This window comes from Acinonyx jubatus, chromosome A3 (assembly GCF_027475565.1).
Source record: "Acinonyx jubatus isolate Ajub_Pintada_27869175 chromosome A3, VMU_Ajub_asm_v1.0, whole genome shotgun sequence".
Lineage (NCBI taxonomy): Eukaryota > Metazoa > Chordata > Mammalia > Carnivora > Felidae > Acinonyx > Acinonyx jubatus.
This window is the reverse complement of record NC_069388.1, coordinates 65,080,668-65,104,132: the sequence shown is the minus strand read 5'-3', so window position 1 is coordinate 65,104,132 and position 23,465 is coordinate 65,080,668. Positions and strand designations below refer to the sequence as shown.

Below are 23,465 nucleotides of genomic sequence, written 5' to 3'. Positions count from 1 at the left end.
GGCTCTGTGCTGACAGCTCGGAGCCTGGAGCCTGCTTCGGATTCTGTGTCTCCCTCTCTCTCTGCCCCTACCCCGCTTGCTCTCTGTCTCTGTCTCAAAAATAAAAACATTGAAAAAAATTAAAAAATAAAAAGACACTGGTGGTAACTCTGAATTAACTTCAGAGATTCCTCATCCCCTATTCTTGTTCTCCATCCCCTCTACTTCCTTTTCCATCCAAATTTTACCCCTTCATAAAAGTGACTTTTTTGCTCCAGAGGGCAGTCTGGCAGATTCCATCATCCAGCCACATGGCTGTCTCTGGTCCCCAGGACAGACAGGGCAGTGTGGGTGGGATGCCCCTGTTCTGCTCATCCTGGGTGGGGGCTGCGCCCCTACTAAGTGCAGGCCTGAGAGCCCAAAAGGTGGAGAAGACATGTCTGGGCCCAGTTCTGGGTCTGGGTCCTGTATTCCTGGTTTTCTCAGAAAAACACAGAGGCGGTGGAACAGGATCCAGGAGAAAGAAGAATTGTGGGCACTTCAAGAGAAGAAAGTGAGGGACCCCATTCCTTGGGGAACCAAATTACTCTTTGAGAGTTTGACCAAAAAACTGACACATGGGCATGGAGCAGACAGAGGCAAAGTTGTCCTAACAAGAGAGAATGGGCCCATTCCAGTAAGACCGATTTGGGTATAAAGGGAAGGATGTCCATCTGAAGGGGTCAGGCCCGCAGTGTAGGTGAAGAAAAGAGCCAGGCCCCAGAATGTGGCCACAGTCGGCTCCACTGCCTCGGAGAAGGAGAGGGGGGCTGGCTGCCTCCTCCCAGTGATGGGCATGCCTGCCGTGGGGGAGGGGAGGGGCAGATGTCTCACACTGTGCTGCTGAGGTTTTTAGTCTACACTCAGTGAGGACTGTTCCTGGTTCTGAGTCCAGGCTCCCCAGGGCTGGCTCTCCAAGAAGTGTGCCATGGGGAAGGGGTGGGGCCACACGCACAGATGAGAGAGCAACCAGATATAGATCATTTTCCTTGTGAATGAACAGATCCCCCTCTGGGTTTGATAGAACAGTCTGGTGAGCTTGCCCCAAGTGGCTGCTGCTTCCATCACCTGACAGATCGTCAGGAAGGCGGGGAAGTCATCAGCAAACGCCACCTCCCAGAACCCACTCACCTCCCCAGGAGTGTCCTCAGCACTGTCACAGGCCTCACCCCTTTCTCTTCTGACTTCCTAAGCTGTGCTGTTCAATAAGATACCCACTAGCCTCAAGTACCCTAAGGGTCAAAGACATATGGGATTTTGAAGATTTAGCATGAAAAAGGAATGTAAAATGTCTCACTAATAATTTTCTTTTTTTTAAATTTTTTTTTTTTACATTTATTTATTTTTGAGACAGAGAGAGACAGAGCATGAACGGGGGAGGGTCAGAGAGAGAGGGAGACACAGAATCTGAAACAGGCTCCAGGCTCTGAGCAGTCAGCACAGAGCCTGACGCGGGGCTCGAACTCACATACCGCGAGATCGTGACCTGAGCCGAAGTCAGATGCTTAACCGACTGAGCCACCCAGGTGCCCCTCACTAATAATTTTCTAGGGGCACCTGGCTGGCTCAGTCAGTAGAGCATGCGACTCTTGATCTCAGGGTCATGAGTTCGAACCCCACATTGGGTACTGAGATTACTTAAGAATAAAATCTTTTTAAAAAATAATAATAACTTTCTATACTCATTACATGTTGAAATAATATTTTGGATATATTGGATTAAAGAAACTGTCATTAAAAATTAATCTCTCTGGTTTCTTTTTGCCTTGGGTCCGATGCCTCAAGCATCTCCAAAATGAAAATAGAGGGACAAAGATAATGGAAGAACAGATAACAGCCACAGAATCTTGGAAGCCAAAATCCGATGGGTAAGGGGTCATGACCAGATAAAGTTGAATTCGACATTGCTGTACTGGGCTGGGTAGTGTCCCCCTAAAATTCTTGTCCACCTGGAACCTCAAAATGTGATCTTATTTGGAAATAGGGTTTTGTAGATGTAATTAGTTAAGTTAAAATGAGATTTTACTGGATTAGGGAGGGCCCTCAGTCTAATCAGGCCACATGAAGATACAGAGACACAGAAAGAAGCCCATGCTGGCTGCAGGCAATATAGGAGTAGGGTCTTGGGGTTACCCAAACAACTCATTGGCTCCAGAGAGTGGGGGGCAAGGGAATGGAAGGTGGGGGGAAAAACCACCTGGCTTAGCCAGCCCAGACTCATGTTTTCCTTGGCTGGAACTGGGATTCCTCTCAAGGTTTCTGCCCCCAGATAGCAGTGAGGCTGAACTGGGTAGCGGCCGGATGCTGTATTTCACTCTGTTTGTTCAGGCTGAGAGGAGAGCCAAGGATCGTCCATGGAATGTGTGAGTTATGAAGATCTCTCTCCAAGCGTGCGATCCTGCTGGCGGCTGTGGGATTGTCTTTAGAGGTGGGAGTTCAAAGGGCAGGGATTCAAAGACGGTCTGACCCTGAACCCCTAAACAGTCACACTTTTAGTTGAGTTACAGGGAAACAGGCTGGACTGTTCTGGTTATTCTTAAGGTTTCCAAGGGATCCCAGAGGTGACCTTGAAACTGCTTTCTGGAGCTTCTGTCAGAAGAGACTCTCTCCATCCTCTGCACACTGGAGTACCCATTATTATTTTTCTTGTTATTGTTGAATGGCTTCCCTAGAAACTCCCCAGACAAGTCAAGAGCTCAAGTCATCCAATTTTTGCCATGCAGGCCACCTGCACCTAACCAAACCTTTCCATGTTTGCTTTGAGGGACTCCCCGTTGCCCTTTCTGCCTCCGAGATCCCATCCCTGGGGAATTTGTTACAGCTCAAATACGGGCTCACCCAGGAGCAGTAATACAGCAAGTTATTCTTTCCACAGATGTTTACTGAGTGCCATCAGGCCATGTGCCCGACCTTTTCCAAGCACTGGGGGATTGGATTAGCTCTCCCATCCCAACTCTGGGCAGCTCTATGGGAGCTCTCTGGGCCTGTGAGTAGTGCTCAGGGGAGCACGGACTCTGACCAGTGAACAACTGGCTGGGTGAAGGGCCCAGACTCAGCACCATATCAAAGTGAGGCTGAGAGCTGGCAAACCCTTGCCCATCATGTCCAGTCTCCGGCAGGGTCTGCCTCTCTCGGCAGGGAGGCTGCTTCCCTCCCTGGGCCCAGCTCCAGCTCTCAGGCCTCTCCTCCCTGCCTGCTTCTTATCTCTATTTTCAGTGTTTAAAAAATGTCATCCTGCGTGGCCAGGGCTGTGAGCTGCTGTGAGAACAAGGAGAGATTTGCTACGGGGTGATGGGGGTCCTCTGGGGCCTGGCTTCAGTGCCCAGAGCTTGTCAGAGCTGGAGGGGCCGCCAGAGACCAACTGCTCCTGCCAGATGTCTGCTCCCTGGCCCCACCAGCCCACCTCTACCTCACCTTGGGAAAGTTGAGATTTGTAGTTTTGATAGATCGGGGAGGGAATGAGATGGTTTCTCTAGACCCCAACTTCCCCCTCCCCCCCCGCAACTGGCACTTTTTAAACAGAAAATCCAGGGACACCCACTCCGTTTTTCTTGGTCAGCTCAAGACCAGAAGACTGACCTCATCTGCTTAGGAAGAAGGCCTTCCAGTGGTGATGTGCAGACCAGTCCTGCTGGGCAGGGGGACAGGGAGGCCCGGAGGGGGGCAGCCCTGGCTCTGGGGCTTGCCCTTTCACACTGGCAGTGTAGGCTTTTTAAGGACTCAGTGCCCTGCCGTGACAGAGACCCCCAACCTGCTTTCCTTCATAAGGACCCCAGTCACTAGCTCTTCTGGTCTCTTGGCCATTTTTCCATGAAGACTGAAAAGAAGAAATGAACTTTAATCCCAGCAATGGGGATGTGGACAGACTTGTGGTACGGGGGCAGCTTGAGACTGGGGGCTCCAGGACTGCTGATAGAGCTTCCCAGGGCAGGTTATTCATAGACCAACCCCTGCCCATGGGCTTTGGTGTGTACCTAGTGGAGGCAGAACCAGAAGACAGATGTTTTCTCCAGATCTTTCCAGCCTTATGGTTTTTATAATTAGACCTGGAAAAACATCTTTTCCTTTCTTCATTTCTTTGAAAAAGCAACATTGGCTTAAACACAAAGTGATCATTGGGGCCTTTTGAAAGTAGAAAAAATAATGAAGTGACCTTTTGAGAATAATGCTTCATTTCCTCATTCTGCCTCCCCATCTCTCCCCCATGACTCCTGCCCCTGCCTCAGTGAGGAAAATGCCCCTGTTGTGGCTTTGACTCTAGAGGAGATGGGACCAGATAACAGCTCAGTGTTTCAAAGCCATTTTCCCCAAGGGCCCAACTGCTTGCAAAGCCTCTGAAAAAACCTTGGCCAACCTCCTGGCCCAGCTGCTGGCCTTGAAATCGAGGCTGCTTGGCCTGTCCAGGAAGCCCGTAAATCCCCAAGTCGGCAAGAAAATGCACTCTGGAGCTTGCCTCTTTGCTCAGATGCCTGGCTGCAGGCCCTGGACTGTCCTCAGCCAGTCTAGAAGCTGGTGTAAATAAGCACATGCATCTGAGGAAGACCTCATTTTCTGAGGAATCGTATCAAAAAGCCCATTGTTCCCTTTGGGAGCCACAGCTCTTTCCCACCTGACAGTTGATATTTAATTGATGGCTGCTGTCCTTCATAGGGTTTTTAGCACATCATGTAGGTATTAGTAAAATTTCAGCTAAATATTAATGCTTTTGCTCCCAAGACAGAGAGTGGTAGCTCTCTTAATATCTATTTAACCTATTATAAGCCCCCAAAGGATAGTTGTACCTATATCATAGTTCAAAAATCCAAATGTCTTGCCTTCGCTGAGGCCTGAACCAAGCACAGATTGCAGATGATACTTCCTGGGAGTTGAAGCAAGCTGGGAGGGGAGTGTTAGCTCAGGATTGCTTCAGACCTGGGAGAAAAGAAGGGACCTTTATCTTGAGAGTGGAAGGAGTGGGGAAATATTAATCTAGAAGCCTTGAGGGCATGAGATGTCAACTTTAGAGAGGTACAAGATGTCAACCAGACAGAATTTGGGACCCCACCAGGGCCATGCAGCAGATGTGGAGCAGATGAAGCTAGACAGCTCATGAAATAAATCTTCAGGGGCTAGGCATGGTGGTAGGCTCCAGGAGAAAGCAGGGGAGTCCTAGAGACAACCCAGGCTGACCTCGCAGCTTAAGAGCATCAGGAGGGATGCTGTTGGCCAGATGGGCTGCCAGGGGCTTATATTCTACTCATCTTGGCTCCTCAATGGCCAGCCCCTTCATTTCTGTGCCTCAGTTTTCCCATCTGTGGTAGGGGATGGTGATACTGAAGGAAAGGATTGGGGAAATGCTTAGTACAAGGAAGGAGCCATATGAGGAGGGGGACCACCGGCCTCACCTTGCCAGCTGAGTTCCATCTTGGGCCCGGGGGGGCCAGCAGGATTTATAACCACAAGCGATCCTGAGACGGCTCTTGAACCATGAAGCCCAACAAGCGGTCAATCCTGGCCCCCTAGTGGGCACACAGCCTAGTCTCAGCTGGTGGGCGGAGGAGCAGAGGGTGGGGCAGGGGCAGCGTTCTGCCTCCTGGGCTTGTCTCAGGAACTCTTGGTGGGCTGACATTGCCCTGAGAGATTCTGGCCAGCCCTCTCCCCCTCTCCCCAGTCCTTCCTGCTTGGGTGTTTGGGATTAACATGCATCCCTTGAACCTTTTCATTTTTCTACCCAGATGGAAACTTGGCCAGCAACCAGGCCTGGATGTGTGCACGGTATGGCTGGGCTCAGGCCAAGCCCACGGTAATTATAATCACATGTGAGGCTCCCGCTGGCTCACTGGGCTCCAGGGGCTGGGGGAGAGCACAGCTGCCAGAGGGGAGGGCTGGGTGCTGGGCTCTGGGCAAGTGTGCAGACAGCGGGGCCTTGGGCTCCTGCCCTCATCTCTCTGACCCTCAGTTTCCTCGATTAAATGAAGGATTGGCTTACAGGACTTGTGAGGGCCCAGCCTATGCTCTGGAAATCTCAGATAGCATGAGATGTGGACCAGTTGTCACATGCCCCCTTTGGTCTTCCCAGTCCGCCTGGCCTCACGTGTACCCAGAGTGGGACGTGCCCCTGCCCTGCTTCATCAATCTAGATGCTTTCTCACAAGACACAGAGCCGGGAGGGTAGGGGGGTATTGAGCCTGTCATTATCCCAGAAGTAGCTGGAAGTGTAGGATACCAGGGTGGGATTGAGGGTGCTTAGGGAAGAGTCTGGAAGGAGAGGCAAAAGAGGGTCCAAGACAGCCTTCACCAGCGCCCTGTGGCACAAGGGCAAACACGATCCCATGAGCATTAGCCCAGGGCTGGAGCTGCCCCTCTGCTTGGTTTGATCTGTTTTCCAGTGTAACATTATTCTGAGCATGGATGCGGCAGCCCATAGAGTTCTTTACCCAGTGGAGTTTTGTGGCTTTTTCCATTCACAGCGGAGTCTCAGAAGGCTGGAGAATAAGGAGTTGTTGAAGAGCTGTGAACAGTGGTTAGCCAGCTAAGTGGTGTGGCCACGGGCGGGGGTCACATTCTGCAGCACACGGTCTGCGTAGAGGCGATGGAGAGGAGAGTTTCTCCAACTTTGCATCACCCGTGCGAGTTCCCTCCTTTCCCCCACTTTCTACCTGCACGCGTGTCTCTCCCCACTTCTTCCTTGGTCTCTTCTGTCCTCCTCCGCTGCTTTTCTCGTTCCCCCTTGTTCTCTCTTCCTCCTTTCTAGTCTGGGAGGAGCCAGGTGATAAGGCAGAAAGAGAATGGCTCAGCTTTGAACGCTGAGCCTCAGGCTTCTAGTCTACAAAACGGGGCAGGGCTAACCATAACCTAACCACGGCATTGTTGGTAAGATTAAACAGTATAATATGTGTAAAACCTCAGGCTGGACATAGGAAAGTGTCCAGTAAAAGGCAGTATTAATAATTTATCCAAAATATCAACTGTAATTTGTCTTAAAAGATTATACTTAACATTTGTTCCCATTCTTTTTTTTTTTTAAGGTTATTTATTTATTTTTGAGAGAGAGAGAGTGTGAGAGTGTAAGCAAGGGAGGAGCAGAGAGAAAGAATCCCAAGCAGGCTCCGCACTGTCAGCACAGAGTCTGATGTGGGGTTTGAACCCACCAACCGTGAGATCATGACCTGAGCCGAAATCAAGAGTCAGATGCTTAACCAACTGAGCCACACAGGTGTCCCACATTTGTTCCCATTCTTAATAAAAATCAGGTAATTTAAACTTTTTTCTTCCTAGCTCTTATAGAATGACCATATTCAAATGGATTGCTCTTTATTGCCTGTGGCTTCTCGTTTTGCTGCCCACATCTAACTTAGGACCACACGGCAAGGGGCAGGGGGAGCTAAAGACCCTGGGTGTCCTGCTGGAGGCAGAGGCCTTGCAGAGGCAGGCAAGGTGCGATGGTCCTGCCAGGCCAGAGGACCAGTGCCCCTCGAGCGGCCACTCCCACTTTCTTGGCTGCCCTTGGCAGGAACAAGGGGTTCATAAGCCACTGTGTCCTGGGAAGAAGGAAAAGGGCATGGGAACTGAGAAGTAGCAGAGCAGTCTTACAATGTGTTGAGACAGGAATAAAGGCAGCTGAATAAAATACTTGTCTCTGCCCAGGGCACACCACAGAGTGGGGAGAGGACTGGACTGGATATTGTGAGCAGGCACCTGTAGGGGGCGCTGGTAAGTCACTCCTCCCTCTGCCTTCTGCCTCTTCATTGCAAAGTGAGGGGCTAAATGCAAAGGTCCTTTGAGTCCTAACCTGTCACGACTCTGATTTGCGTGAGCAGAAGACTGGTGTGCTTGGCATGAAGGATGGGACTCTTCAGGCCTCCTCTGGATCCTTCCCCAGGCCTCTGAAAGGATGCTCGGGTCTCTGCTGCCTCAGACACAGACAACCAAACACAACACTTCCCAGGATCTTATAATCCTCTCTTGAACCTTCACCTTGCTCCCTCCTTTTACTCCTGAGGACCCTCGAAAGCCTCAGGGTGTGAGTGTGGAAGGGTAGCACACTGGGGTGCAGGCCCTCTTGCCTTGCACGCCTCAGGCCTTGGAGGGAAAGAGCAGAGAGGGTCTGCTTACTGGTAGGGGAAGGAGGTGTGGCCTTCTCAGAGAAATTGCCTTGCACAGGCTTCTGCTCCCAGGTGGCTGTGTTTTTAGCAATGAGCCTATTTTCATTTCCTAGAGCTGTTGTAACAAATTACCACAGACTTGGTGGCCTAAAATAACAAACTTATTCTCTCACAGTTTTGGAGGCTAGACGTCTGAAATTAAGGTGGTGTCAGGGCCACGTTCCCTCCAGAGGCTCAGGGGGAGAATCTTTCCCCGTGTCTCCTAGCTTTGGGTGGCTCCAGGTGATCTTTGGTTTGTGGCTGCAAAATTCCAATCCCTGTCTCCATCTTCACATGGGTTTCCTCTCTGTCTTCTCCGTACGTTTCTCATAAGAACACTTGTTATTGGATTTAGGCCCACCTGAATAATCCGGGATGATTTCACCTCAAGATCCTCAATCACCTCTCTGCAGAGTCCCCTTTTTCCACATAAGGTCGTATTCACAGATTCCAAGGATCAGGACATGGACATATCTTTGGGGGTGGGGGGTCCATCATTCAACCCACAAGAATGCTCCCCCACTCGTGTCCCCACAAGAGCCTGAAAGAACCAAGAAAGACATTCCTTGTTCTATGGGTGGAGTCTGAGGTCACCGCCGAAGACTCTTCATGGAGATGTTTTGAATAATTCTTCCCATGTGCCTTAGCAATGTCACTTTACTGCTCTTCCCATCAAGAGGTGAAGTTGTCTCTCCTCCCTTGAATCCCAAGCTTGGCAATGTGACTTATTTTGGCCAATGGGACTTTAGCAAATGTAAGCAGAGGCTTGAAACACACTTGGGCGTGAGGATTGCCCTCTCTTTGGCCATGGTTGGGAGGCGGACATCATGATGTGGATGGGCCTGAGCTAGTTGCTGAAGAGGCCACATTGAGAACGGAAGTATCTCAGCCCTAAGCTTGCTGACTGCTAGATATGTGAGAACATGCTAGATCATCCAGCCCTAATCAAACCACCAGGTGAGTACAGCTGCATGCATGACCCCAGGGAAGCCCAGTGGACAAACCACCAACTGAGCCCAGCCAAACTGCTGACCTACACACTACTGAGCCAAGAACACAGCTGTTGTTTTGAGCCACTAGATTTTGGGGTGGTTTTCTGCTATACCTGATACAGTCCCCATGCAGGTGAGCCTCCAGCACCCCCAAGTATAGAGTCAGGCCCTGGAGGCAGACTCTGGTGGCTCTCAGGGGTGTGTGGCTGGAGCTGTGATCCCTCGTGAGCCACCATCCCCCTTTTCTTTTTAGGAATGGAACTTTTTAGTAACGGCAGAAGTCCAACTAACTAGAGACTCTACTCTGCAGCTAAGTATGATGACATTTTTACTGATGGAATGGAATGAAAGGGATGCGTGCAACTTCTGTGTTACTTCTTTAAAAGGAGTTTGCATGCCCTACACTTCCTCCACCCCCCTTCCTGCAGGCTGGAATGCAGAGCCGAGGCCAGCAGGGTGGACAAGTGTGGCAGGGAGGCAGGACTGTGTAAGATGGTGGCTCCCGTTGGCTCACACAGCCGAGTGTGGGGAGCAGTTCCACAAAAGGGGGGCTGCTATTCCAGGAGAGGGCAAGCGCTGGGCAGACAGGAGCACATTTACCACATGAGGCTCCCAGCTCTCTCCCAACCCCTTTCTCTTGTCCCCCAGCCTCCTCAGCACTTTCTCTCCAGCTCCCACAGCAGGAACAAAGAGGGAAAAAGGGGAGAGCAGAGGAAGCAGCATGTGCAAAGGTCCAGAAAGGAAAGAGGTCATGCTGCATTTGGTGCACTAAAAGCAGCTTGGAATGGCTGGGGGTTGGGGCAGGAAGATGTGAGGCCAGAGACCATGTCCTGAAAGGGGTTGGTCAGTGGGGAGTCCCCAGTTGGCTGTAACTTAAATGAATGGCTCTGGCTGCTGTGTGGAGCATTGAAAGGGGACCAGGCAGAGGCAGGGAGGCCAGTTTGGAGGCTGTAGGAGCCATCCAAGCAACAGATGATGGTGGCCTGAGGAGAAGGGTGGTGCAGAGGAATAAGACAAGTACATTCAGAAACATTTAGGAGGGAAAATGGACCGGATTTGTAGAGAAGTCTGTTGTTGGGGATATGAGAGAGGGAGGAGTCCAGGCTGATTCGTGGGGATGCAGATGGCATTCACTAGGACAAGGGACACAGGCAGAGAGGTGGTGTAGGGAAGGTGAAGCCGACTGACTTCCGTCTTGGACGTGGTGGGTTGGAGGTGTCGATGGCACATTCAGATTATCTATGCTTTTTGCATACTCCATTTCTGGAGTCTCTTAATTGGTTGCTCTCCATTTCACCCCCCTCCACCTTTTAAGTTTATTTATTTATTTTGAGAGAGAGAGGAGAGAGAGTGCCTGTGCACGCATGTGTAGGGGGAGGGGCAGAGGGAGAGAGAGAGGGAGAGACAGATTTGCACATCTTCTTCGGAGAAATGTCTATTTTGCTCTTTTGCTCATTTTTATATTGGGTTATCCTTTTATTGAATTATAAGAGTTGTTTATATATTCTGGATACAGGTCCCTTGTCAGATTGATGATTTGCAAATATTTTATCCCATTCTGTGGGTTACCTTTTCACTTTCTTGATGGTACCATTTGCAGCACAGTTTTTTTTAAATTTTAGCACATTGAAAAAAACCTGATTTGCTGAGGTATAATTTTAAATGCTTCGTTCAATGATTTTCTAGTAAATTTACAGCGTTGCGCATCACTGTAACCATTGTCATAATCTAGATTTCGAACATTTCCATCCCCTCCCCCCCCCCCCAAAAAAAACAAAAAAACCTCATATGGCCATTTTTGGTCCACTCCTGTTACACTGTCAGCCCCAGCCAGCTCCTCTGGATGTACCTGTTTGGGACATGTCACGCAAATGAAATCATACAATATGGACTCTTTCACTTTTGGCTTCTTTCACTTAGCATAATATTTTTGAAGTTTATCCATGTTATGGCATGTATCAGTAGCTTGTTTCTTTTTAATTGCTAACTACTATTCTACTGTTTATCCATTCACTAGCTGAGTTATTTCTCGTCTGTTGCTATTGTGAATAATGCTGCTGTGATTCAATGTAATTGTCTTAGTAGCTCGGGCTACTGTAACAGAACACCATATTCCGGGCGGCTTAAACAATAGTTATTTCTCACAGTTCCGGAGGCTGGGAAGTTCAAGATCAAGGTGCTGGTTGGTAGATGGCTGCCTGTTCTCTCCCTCCTCATGTGGCAGAGAGAGTGATTTGGCCACTCTCTTCTTATGAAGACGCTAATCCCATCATGGGGGTCCCACCCTCATGACTTCATCTAATTACCTCCCAAAGGCACCACTTCCAAATACCATCACATTTGGCGGGGGGAGGCCTACAACATATGGATCTGGGGGGACACAAGCATTCAGCCCATAATAGTAATTATTGATACGATTGGCTTTACATCTACCATTTCAATATTTGTTCTTGACCTAGCTCATGTCTGTTTTGTTCCTCTGTTTCTCCTTTACTGACTTCTTTGGTGTTAAATAGATACTCTTCTAGCATACCATTTTAATTTCTTTGTTGGTTTTTAAATGGTGTTATTTTCTTCTTGGTTATTCTAGGGACAATATGCAGTCTTATCGCAAGGTAAGAGGATATTTGACATTTTATGTGATGATTTGTTAGTTTGAATTAGTTAATAATTTATTGTTTCACAAATAATATAATTTAAATATCTCATATTTACATTCAGCTTATATTAATGTAAATTATTAGTTTTAAATTAATAAATAGTTGGTAATTATTTCTTTAATATTTAGGCATTTGGTATGTGGTCTCTCTACCCCTGCCCCGGGGTCTGCACATGTTGGGGGCAGACCTACCTTTCTCATATTTTCACGCATGTATTTTTTCACATAGCTATGGTCATACTATGAATGATATATTATGAATATTACAATATTTATCCTGCTTTTTATTTTATTTATTTTTACCTGCTACTTTCTTTTCTTTTTGTAATTAACAAATTATTTTTATTTTTTATTCATTGTCTTATTGTTTATTATTGTTTATTTTTGAGAGAGAGAGAAAGAGTATGAGTGGGGGAGGGGCGGAGAGAGAGGGAGACATAGAATCCAAAGCGGGCTCCAGCCTCTGAGCCATCAGCACAGAGCCCGACACAGGGCCTGAACTCAAGAACTGCGAGATCATGACCTGAGCCGAAGTCAGATGCCTAACTGACTGAGCCACCCAGGTGCCCCTATTTTTTTGTAATTTAAAAAAAAAAATGTTTATTTATTTTTGAGAGAGAGACAGAGGGTGAGTGGGGGAGGGGCAGAGAGAGAGGGAGACACAAATGTGAAGCAAGCTCCAGGCTCTGAGCTGTTAGCACAGAGCCCCACATGGGTCCCTAACTCACGAACCATGAGATCATGACCTGAGGTGAAGTTGGACATTTAACCGACTGAGCCACCCAGGTGCCCCTTATTTTATTTTTTAAAGTAGGCTTTATGCCCAGCACAGAGCTCAACGTGGGGCTTGGACTCACGACCCTGAGATCAAACTTGAGCTGAGATCCAGAATTGGACATTTAATTGACTGATCCATCCAGGAGCCCCTCTTTGTTTTTAAACTTTCCATTTGTATGAGCTCTTTATTAATATGCCCTCCTCAAAACTTTTTAGGAAGGAGGCAGAGTATAAATACATAAAACAGAGAGTAACCTTTTATCTCCCCTATTTGCTGCCAATACTTCTCCCCACTTGCCCCTTTTCATTTTTTTTAAGGCAAAAAATTTACATTTTTCTCTAGTCAAACTCGCTAATCTCTCCTTTGTGATTTTATCAGTGATTTCCAAGTTTAATAAAAGATATTCTTCCCCTGGAGATTTGATGAATGTTTAAGTCTCTCCTCTTCTAGTTTTCCTAGGTTATTAAAAAGTATGGAACTCTTTAATCTCTGTAAAATTTCTCTGTAAAGACTCCCTCTGGTCTGAGGAGAGAGATGATTTTGAAGTATAAGTTTCTCAAACTCAGCAGTTTCCTTCCCTGGTTTCCCTGCCTGCGTTGGTACCTGGGGCTGAGCCTGACCACGTCCTGCAGGCCGTCTGTCTGTCTGATGGATGGAGGGGATAACAGAATCAGAACTTGCCTCTTAAACTACACCCACATGCAAGGGGACAGACATCACAGGGAGAAAGTGGGAGAACATGACTCTGAACCTGAGTTTGGCCCCTGTGTGTAGACTCTCAACCTCCCATTCTCTCTCTGCAAAGTGGGGCCAAGGGTGCCGGATAGGGCTGCCATGAGGATGACAGGAGATGAAATATAGAAAATTCTAGAACACCACTTGGCCTATCGTGGGTCTCTCAGGGCCCTGCCTTTGCACTGACTTGACTCCTGGGTCCCACCTCATGACCAAAGGTGTCTCTGAGCCTGCCTCACCACAAAGTGTGGGCAGGCCTAGTGGAGCGTTAAGAGTATTTACTTTTTTAGGTGAGAAAATCGAGGGTTAGAAAGTTTAAATGGAGTGCTCGCTTTGGCAGTGCACAAACTAAAAGCGGAACATACAGGGAAGGTTAGCGTGGCCCCTGTGCAAAGATGACACACAAGTTCGCGGTGTTCCATATACATTTTTTAAAGACAGTTTCAGTGTCAGAGTAGCAGACACTCCTGAGCGCTCTGACACACTGCATCCCCCCGCTCCACTTTGCCTCACCACACCTCAGCTTCTTGGCGTCCTCATATGTGAAATGGAGCTAATTGTCCTCATCGGTCTCTACTGCTGAGCGGTTATTTGATGATCAAATGAAAGCCTCTGAAAAAGGCCACGGAAAAATCCAGAGGCAAGGTAGCGTCCCTGTGGGTGGCTCAGTCCACTCCCCCTCCACCTGGACACAGACGGGGCCTTGTGTTAGGTCTGTGAGGTTCCCTGCCTGCCCACCCCCGCCCCCCAGGAGAACCGCGCAGAGACTCTGTGGAGGCCCCTTGTGCCCGCTGCTCACTGGGCAGGAGGCCCAGGGCTTGGCAGAAGCCCCAGGAAGCAGAGCCTGGAGGTGAGCCGTACTCAGGCCCCACTGTGTTCAGCTTGGAGCAGCTCCTGAAGTCTCTGAGAGCCATGGTGAAGAGGAACCTGGGGTCACCCAGGTCTCGCCCATTTCACAGATGTGGAAGCTTGGGCTCAGAGGGGCAGCTGGTTAGTGGTCACGTCAGAACTTGGGCCAGGGGATCTTGGTTCCCAAGCCCAGCGCGCTTTCCACTTGGCCTCTACTGCTGCAGTGGCCTCCTTGGGAAGGGCTCCTTCGGCCTTTCTGGAAAATTCTTCGCAATGTGATGACATTTGAGCAAAACTGTATGATGTTGGAGGATCAGAGCACTTCGACAAGCGTGGCAAAGCACTAAGAATGAGATGCCTCCAGAGTCGGGAGGGAGTTCCCTGGGAGTAGAATTTTCCAGAAAGGGAAAGCAGCATTTTGAGCAGGAGCTTGAATTTACTGGAACAGCTTGGAAGAATGTGGGGGCAGTGGCTGGAGGTAGGCAAAGGTAGTGAGGAAATCTGACACCAGCACCCCACCCTGGCATTCTGGCATTTAAAAATAAAGTTGCTTTCTCTTTTAGCACTTTTTTTGTTTTGTTTTGTTTTCTTTTGTTTTGTTTTGTTTTGCTTTTAAACAGAAGCCATACTGCCCCCACTGAGGTTTGAGAGGCAATAGTCGTGAACCCTGCTGCACATTAGAATCCCCTGGGTGCTTTTAAAATCCCAATGCCCAGATCAAATCCCAAAACAACCGTACGGGAGTCTCTTGGGGGAGGACCCAGACCTCAGTAGTTCTTAAAGTCCCCCAGGTCGTATTAATGAGCAACAATGTTGCTCAGAGGACTACTAGCCCCTGAATTACTTTGCCATCTGGTTTGTGAATCTAAATATATAAACATGAGGGGCAAATGTGTAATTCTGTTTACCATGGACACTTGTCCAGTCCCTCTCAGGAAGGCCACGAAGAGAAATGTCATTCCTCTTCCTCATTCCCACCGTCCCCCTCCCAGTTCAATCTTACCGTTGGGGCCCTACCCTGAGCCCACCTCCTCTAAGAGATGGCCCAAAATCAGGATTACTTGTCTCCTCTACTGAGTTATACTGTGCTTCTTTTGACTGGGGACTCTTGGCCAGCCTGCAAATCTTCCCTGTGGCTTTACCTGACATGGGTTGTTATGTCTATTTTCAGCCATGTGCATATTCTCTGCCCAGTGAGATGGTAAACCTTCTGAAAGGCAAGACCCCCATCCTTCCCAGAAGCCCTGGGCTTCCCAGGAGCCTTCAGTTAAGACTTGTCCACAGGCTGAATGAATTCACTGGATCCACTTGGGTTATACTCAACACATTTAAAAAAATTTTTTTTAGAGAGTGAGAGAGTGAAAGTGGGGGAGAGGGGCACAGAGAGAGAGGGAGAGAGAGAGAAAGAGAGAGAGAGAGAGAGAGAGAGAGAGAGAATCTAAAGCAGGCTCCATGCTCAGTGTGGAGCCTGATGCAGGGTTCTATCCCATGACCCTAGGAACATGACCTGAGCCAAAATCAAGAGTCAAGATGCTCAACCAACTGAGCCATGCAGGTGCCCCTACACTCAACACAATTCGGACAATGACTCGGGGAAATTGGGACTGTATTATTACCACTTTTAATCTCCATTTTATGATGAAATGAATCTCAGCTCAAAAGTTTGTGTGAGGTCATGGATCAAGGAAGTGGCCATACACTAGGCCCATCACACTTCCTTCTCTACCACACAGGTTTCTGCTAATAGTAGAGATGCCCCCAGAGCAGGGAGGACCTTGTTGGGGGCCAAGCTGGGAGACCTCTTTCTCCTAGAGTCCTCTCTGACTGGACAGTTGGGGAGGACATCTGTGAAGGGCTGTTTGGTCTCCAGTTCCTCAACTCTGAGGAGGGGGTGTGACAGGGAAGAAGTTTCTGCTAAGATCTTAGGATGATAGGTATCAGTTCTCAGAGTCACCAGAGCAAAAGGCAAATTTTATGAGGAAACATTTAAAAACTTGTATTACAAATATTACAGCCTCTTTTTTGTGGCTGTCAGTTTATTGGAAGTTAACGGGAAGATTCTGGGGAAGGATTTATTTATTTATTTATTTATTTAATGTTTATTTTTGAGGGGGGGGAGGGGCAGAGAGAGAAGGGGCCAGAGGATCTGAAGTGGGCTTTGTGCTATCAGCACAGAGGGGCTCAAACTCACAAACTGTGAGATCATGACCTGAGCCGAAGTCTGACGCTCAACCGACTGAGCCACCCAGGTGCCCAAGGATTTATTTACTGAATGCCCTCTGTGAGGTGTCTGTCTCTCGCATCAAGAAGCCCAAGAGGGGGCTTCATCAGAGCTTCTTGGGGAGATGTGTATGGGATCCCTGCACTGTGGGGTGGCAGACTGGCGCTTGACTCCCGCCCGAGAAACCACAGGGCTAGAGATGGTTGGCCAGCTGCTCAGTAGACAAACCAAAGGAGAGGCTGCTGTCTGGGATCAGCCTGAAGTTCCCGAGTCTTCTGGGAGAACGGATGCCCAAATGTATCCCATGGAACACAGCAGAGAGGGTCTGCTGTGAGTTGAATTGTGTTCCAAGACTCAGAAGTGATAGCTGGTGTCTCTGAATCAGGGGCAGGGCCACAGGGAAATAAATGCAGCCTCAGGTGGGCACAGGGGGCAAGGAAAGGACTCTGGAGGCTTGTCCCGCCTCTGGGCCTCTGTCCTCTCCCCGGACTGTGGAGCCTGGCATTCAGGGTGGTTCCATGCCCCAGGGAAGCCTTTCTTGATCCTGTCAATGCTCCTGGTGACTCTGTGCACAGCAGTCCCCTCTCCTGCACTGCATCGTAACTGGTCAACTGGCCATCTCTCCTCCAAGAGGGCGGGCGTGTTTTGTCCGCACAGCTCAGTGCAGCGAGGTGCAATTTTCTGGGTTCACGTAACATAAGGGTTGGCAAACTTTCTCTTAAAAGCCCAGAAAATAAATGCTTTCAACTTTGCAGAACCATACGGTCTCTGCTGCAACACTCCAATTCTGCTGCCGTGGTGTGAAAGCAGCCACAGACCAGACATAAACGAAGGAGTGTCCTTGTGTCCTCCAGTAACGCTTTATGTACAGAAATAGCCTGCGAGCCGGAGGGCTGTGGTTTGCCAGCCCTGGACCTGGGGAGTTTCTCATGGACGAAATCACACGTGAGCAAAAGCGAAACTTGCGTTATGCTCACACCGTTCCCTAATATCCCAGTCATATGGGAACACATTTATATTTTCAGAGTGAGCGTTAAGGCAGAGCGGACTGAACGATGGGGATGTTATGAGTGAGCGGACTGGCGCCTGTAAAGCCCCACCAAGTCATCAACGGGCCCATGACCAATAGATGGTAGCGATCATTATTAGCTATGGTAGAGGTTGTTGTTGGGATCACACTGCATTCTGGATGTCATGTACTTAGAACAGTGCTTGAAACTTTGTAGTTTCACCATTTTCATGAAATCTAAGACATACTTTTAAAAATTATGGTAAAATATACCGAAAATAAGATTTTCCATTGTAGTCATTTTTGAATGTACGGTCCAGTGGCACTTAGTGCCACACAACGTGTGCAACCATCAACCATCACCCGGAAAGGAAGCCCCGCACGTACTAAGCAGTCAGTCCCTAGTCCTCTCTCCTCCAGGCTCTGGAAGACATACTTTTATTTGTTTTTTTTTCCTTCACCTCTTCACATCTCTGAGACCAAGCTGTGCTTACAGTCACGTGTCTAATGATCACTCCTTCCCAGGTGGCAGTCCCACACTGGCGTGTCACTGAGTGCATGAGCATAAACTTGACCGTAGCTCTTCAGTAAAGTTTTGTGAATTCTTGGGTATTTTATTTGAGTTTAACTGCCATCCAAACCACCTTCAAAGATGCTATGATTCAGCAGAGAAATGAAAAGTTGATGCGTGTGAAGAAAGATACGACATAGAGTGGCAGGGCATAAATCTGATTTTAATGGAGCAAATATTCATCATCAGAGGAATAACCACAGTCTGTGCTTCTTCCAAAGCAACTACCAAGTGTGTTATGGGAGAGAAAAAGAAGATACCAGTGGATAAAGCTGTGCTACATTTCGTTACTGAGGTATGTCTAAAAGATGGTCTGTCACATAGGAAGCAAGACAAGTGGAGCCCGGAGAAATTGCGAAATCCCTTGGAATAGATAATAAAAAATTTTCAAAGTAATGAGAAGTTGGTGTGACTGGCTCATGTGTCACATGGGACTATTATTAAGACATCATGTCTCAGTTTAATGGCAGTATTATTTTTCTTGATGGTACATAAAAAACAGTCTATCGTACAAGTAATGGCATCTTAAGATGATGATACGGTATTACTGTCATCACAGTGCATTGTTATTTCCATTTACTCATTTCCCCCACGAGACTGTCAATGTTTTGAAGAAAAGGAGTTTATCTTACCCACTGCCGGATTCTCAATGCCTTGTCTAGTGTCTAGCATGTTGTAGCATATGGAATGAACAAAACTCATTTGGGAGATGAAGCTCAAAGTAATTCATTAGTGTTAGCACCCAGCTTTCAGATTGTGGTGAAAATTAAACAAAAAGCCACCTTTAAAAAAATCCTGACTTGTCCTGCACTTGGCACAAAGGACATGCCACTTACTTGGTGGTTGTTTTGGTACCAAGTGGGATTGTGTTTGGTTAAACTGGTCGAACACCCAAAACAACAATGGTTGAAACAATTGAAACAAGATGGAAATTGATTATTGTTTCAGATAAAGTGGGGAAGGTGGTGCAGCAATAAGACCAACAGGCCCGCAAGTTACTTTAGTCATGATGCTGTGCCATCCTTGAACATGGTATCCACCCTTAAGGTCTAAAATGGCTGCTCGAGCTCCAGATATCGTGTTCACATCCCGGCTGGTAGGAAGTAGGAAAGGAGGCCATAAAAATGAATACATATTCTTCCCCAAAGTCATAAATGCGACTCTGCTTATATTCCACCAGCTAGAACTTGACTACATTTAACCACATGGAAACTGGGGAACACAGGCTTTTGTCTAGGCAACTATGTACCCCACTAAAATTCAGGGGTCCCATGACTGAGGAAGAAGGGGGGGAATGCATGCTGAGGGACGAGTAGCAGGCTCTGCCACAACTGTTAAACTCCGTGGTGCTGATTATATGTGCAACACGGTAACTAGACTCGTTCTGTCGAAGTGACAGAAGGCTTTCAATCGGAAGTAGGGGGCGAGCCAGGCTGCGAAAGATGAGTAGGATTTAAATGAGCAAAAAGGATGGGTAAGGGCATTTCTAGCAGGAGAACGACCAAACAAGGGCCCAAAGACAGGAAGGCACAAGATGTGCCTGTGGGTTAGTAGAGAATCCTTGGCCAAGCAGGGACTGGGTGTCAGGAGGGCTGGCTCGCTGGTTCCCAGCCCTGCGAGCAGGGGGCCAGTGCTGTGCTGACTGTAATCAGCGTGGCGTTGCCTTGGTTTCCTCCTCGGTAAAACATTCACAGGGACCATCCTATTGTGAGGATTCAATGAAATGCAGTAGGAGGAAGTCCTATGTGAACTGTAAGATCCTATCCGCTTTAGATGTTCAAAAACAACAGCCACTGTCGTCATGACACAGGTTCAGCCTTGGAACAGGAGGAGGAATTTGCAATCCACAACCCCCTCCTCAGGCAGCTCCCACTTGCAGGCTCCTGGTACAGGTGGGAAACGTGAGTGGTGAGTGGAGGGCATGCAGGCACACAGGAGCCTTTAGTGGAGAGCAGACGAGGCACAGAGATGCTCCCGGAAGGCAAGACAGTGACTGGGAGAATGCAGAGACAGTAGCCCTGGACTGTCCACTGCTCTCCCCCACCAAGGAGCACAGTGGATCAGTGTCTTGTGGCTAACCAGGGGTCGAGTCTGGTCCCCCAAGCCCATGTAGGCTCCTGGGTTGGAGGCTGGCTCTCCAGCAGGCCAGCCACGGGGGCAGAGAGCCTCCTTCACATCCCTGCGGGAGCCCCCGTGGGAGAAGCCAGAGGCTACAAAAGCCGAAGGTGAGGGGGGAGAGTGCAGGGTGGGGCTGGCCTTGGTCCAGGTTGGGCCTGGAGGTCTGACCAGGCTGCTGCCTCTCCACAGAGGGGCCAACTGTTAGTCTTTAGTCCTCTAGGGCTGCCATGACAGGATACCCTAGACTGGGTGGCTTGAATGAGATATTTATTTCTCATAGCTCTGGAGGTTGAGAAGTCAAAGATCCAGATGTCAGCTGATTTTGTTCGTGGTGAGAGCCTCTTCCTGGCTTGCACACAGCCGCCTTCTTGCTGTGTCCTCACGTGGCAAACAGAGAGAGCTCTGATCTCTTCCTCTTCTTACAAGAACACTGATCCTGTTATGGGGGCCCACCTTCGTGACCTGACCTGAACCTCCCAAGGTCTCCAAAGTCCCAAGTCCCAAGGACTCCAAATACTGTTGCTTTGGGGGTGAGGGCTTCAGTATAAGAAGGAACACAAACATCCAGTCCGTAATAAGCACGCAACTGCTGTTGGAAACATGCCCTGGGCCCTGTGGGGTCCTGCTCTGTCCCCACGCTTGGCCGTGCCTCCTCAGCACGCATCATGGCTGGCATGTTTCTGCTCTCGCCTGATGGAGGAGTCAGGTGGGAGCTCGGAGCTGCTTCCTCCTGCTGTTGCGCAGGGAGGGCCCGCCAGCACAGATGCCCTGGAGGGAGGGAGGCCGAGGCAGGGAGGTGGGCAGGTCTGCAGCCACATTCCAGGCCACCAGGGCTTTGTTACACTGATGAAAACCAAACTGTGCCTTTTCTTTTCCTTTCTTTCTTTCTTTCTTTCTTTTTTTTTTTTTTCTTCACGGGATTTCTGCAAAGTGGGTTACAAAGCCTGTAGTGATGAATGCAGAGGGCAGGGCCGGAGGGGAAGGAGAGTGAGAGAAACAGCCAAGAAGAAGCACCAACTGGGTCAGGGACACAGAGGGTAGAGCGGGAGAGGACAACGTGAAGACCCGGAGATGGGGACAAGCAAAGAAAGACACAGGAGGAGAGGGAGCCAGAGCAAGAGAGAAAACAGAGGACAAAGTGGCCAAGAACCTGAGGGATGCATGGGAAGATACAGAGGACCAGGGGGCAGCTGGGGATGGGGAAGAGGCCCTAAGGGAGGAGAGGACCTGGAGGATGGGAAGGCAGACAGAGGGCCCTTCCCCACCCCAGCCCAACCCAGGAGAGGGAGAGAGAGGAGCCAGGGGAATCCCACTCATGCTGTGGAGCTCACTGGGCATCAGGGTCTCTGCTTGGTCGGGCTTGGCTGCCCCTCTCTCTAGTTCAACTCCAGATTGGAGGTCAAAGCCTCGGGGGCCTGACAGGATGGCTGGTCAGATAGGTCCAGTGTGGCCAGGCCTGTGGGCTGGGGGTGGGGATGGTGACCTCTAGGAGCTGCTCTTAGTTCCAGGGCCTGCTGGACAGCAACAAGCTCTCATGGTGCTGGGAGGGAAAGGCAATCAAAATCAGGGGTTGAAGGCAGAAGTGAAGAAAGAAAGAAAATCACACCTGGGGCGCATGGGTGGCTCAGTCGGTTGAGCGTCCGGCTTCGGCTCAGGTCATGATCTCACGGTTTGTGAGTTCGAGCCCCACGTCGGGCTCTGTGCTGACAGCTCAGAGCCTGGAGCCTGTTTCGGATTCTGTGTCTCCCTCTCTCTCTGCTCCTCCCCTACTCATGCTCTCTCTCTCTCTCTCTCCCTCTCAAAAATAAATAAACGTTAAAAAGAAAGAAAGAAGAAAGAAAGAAAGAAAGAAAGAAAGAAAGAAAGAAAGAAAGAAAAAGAAAATCACACATTCACATCATTAGCAATTAGTTGCCTTCCCTTTAGTTGCCTTCCCTTCTGAAGAGTATGGTCTTCCCAAACCAGGTGGTTGTGAATCATGCCCATCCCTAAAGCAAGTCCATGGCTAGACCCTTCTCTGAGAGCAAATCCCAGCAAGCTAGGGCCCCATCTAACCCTGGCAGGAAGAGAGGAGGCAGCTTTATTAGAAAAGAAGCTCCATTGGCCTCTGCCGGCACCCACTGGGAAGCCCTAGACTCTAGGAGCTTGGTTCAGGACCCAAGACCTGGCTCGGCCAGAGTGGCCATCAGGGCAGGGGACAGCCTGTGTGTGTGTGTGTGTGTGTGTGTGTGTGTGTGTTGAGTACAGGGAGCTAGCTACCAGGGATCTCAGACACCAGGGCAGGAAAACCCACCTAGGGAGCCAGAGGGTGTGGAAGGAGGGGAGACAACATCACATTCTCAGGCCGGGGGGTGGGGGGGCAGAAGAAGGGTAGGACTTGCCTCTTTCCCTTGGCCCAGGGCTCCCCATACATCCTCAGAAAGGTCAAGTGTCCAGACAAAGGCCATTGGCAGGTGCTCTGAGGAACAATGTACAAACAGCCCGTAGCACCTCCTCAGAAAGGATCCCTTCATAAGGGGAAAGACAAGGGTGTTGAAAACAAAGAAGGCAATGAGAGAGACTAGAATTGCAAGAGGCATTCAAGATCTGCTGATCCACCTCTCAGTGCACAGAAAGGGGCAGGAACTTGCCCAAGGCCACACGGCTAGGCCGTTGTTTTTTTTGTTTTGTTTTGTTTATTTATTTGTTATTGAAGTATAGTTGACATGCAACGTTATATTAGTTTCAGGTGTACAACATAGTGATTCAACAACTACGTATTACTCAGTCACCATGCAACATTATTATGATATTGTTGACTATATTCCCCATATTATACTTTTCATCCCCTTGACTTATTTTATAACTGGAAGTTTGTACTTCTTTTTTTTTCAAAGTAGTCTCCATGCCCAACGTGGGTCTTGAACTCATGATCTTGAGATCAAGAGTCGCATGCTCTACCCACTGAGCCAGCCAGGTGACCCTGGAAGTTGGTACTTCTTCATCCCCTTCACCTGTTCCCGCACCCCCATGCTCTCTGGCAACCGCCAGTTTGTTCTCCGTATTTATGAGTCTGTTTCTGTTTTTTGTTTGTGTGTTTGTTCATTTGTTTTGTTTTTTGGATTCCACATGTAAGTGAAATCAGATGGTACTTGTCTTTCTCTCTCTGACTTATTTCACTTAGCACAATACCCTCTAGGTCCAACCATCTTGTTACAAATGGCAAAATTTCATTCTTTTTTATTTTTATTTATTTATTTATTTTTGAGAGAGAGAGAGAGAGAGAGAGAGAGAGAGAGCGCTTGCATGAGTGGGGGAGGGGCAGAGAGAGAGGGAGTCACAGAATCCAAAGCAGGCTCCAGGCTCTGAGCTGCCTGCATAGAGGCTCGGGGCTCGAGCTCATGAACCATGAG

At 48.9% G+C, this 23,465-nt stretch overlaps 1 non-coding gene and 1 pseudogene across 1 annotated transcript; both read left to right on the top strand.

Moving 5' to 3' along the window:
• The window catches only part of LOC113603264 (guanine nucleotide-binding protein G(I)/G(S)/G(O) subunit gamma-10-like), a 52,757-nt pseudogene that overhangs the window by 13,822 nt on the left and 15,470 nt on the right, over positions 1 to 23,465 (top strand).
• On the top strand, positions 13,630 to 13,735 carry LOC113603333 (U6 spliceosomal RNA). The gene has a single exon (XR_003424912.1). It is a non-coding gene; the product is annotated as a U6 spliceosomal RNA (small nuclear RNA).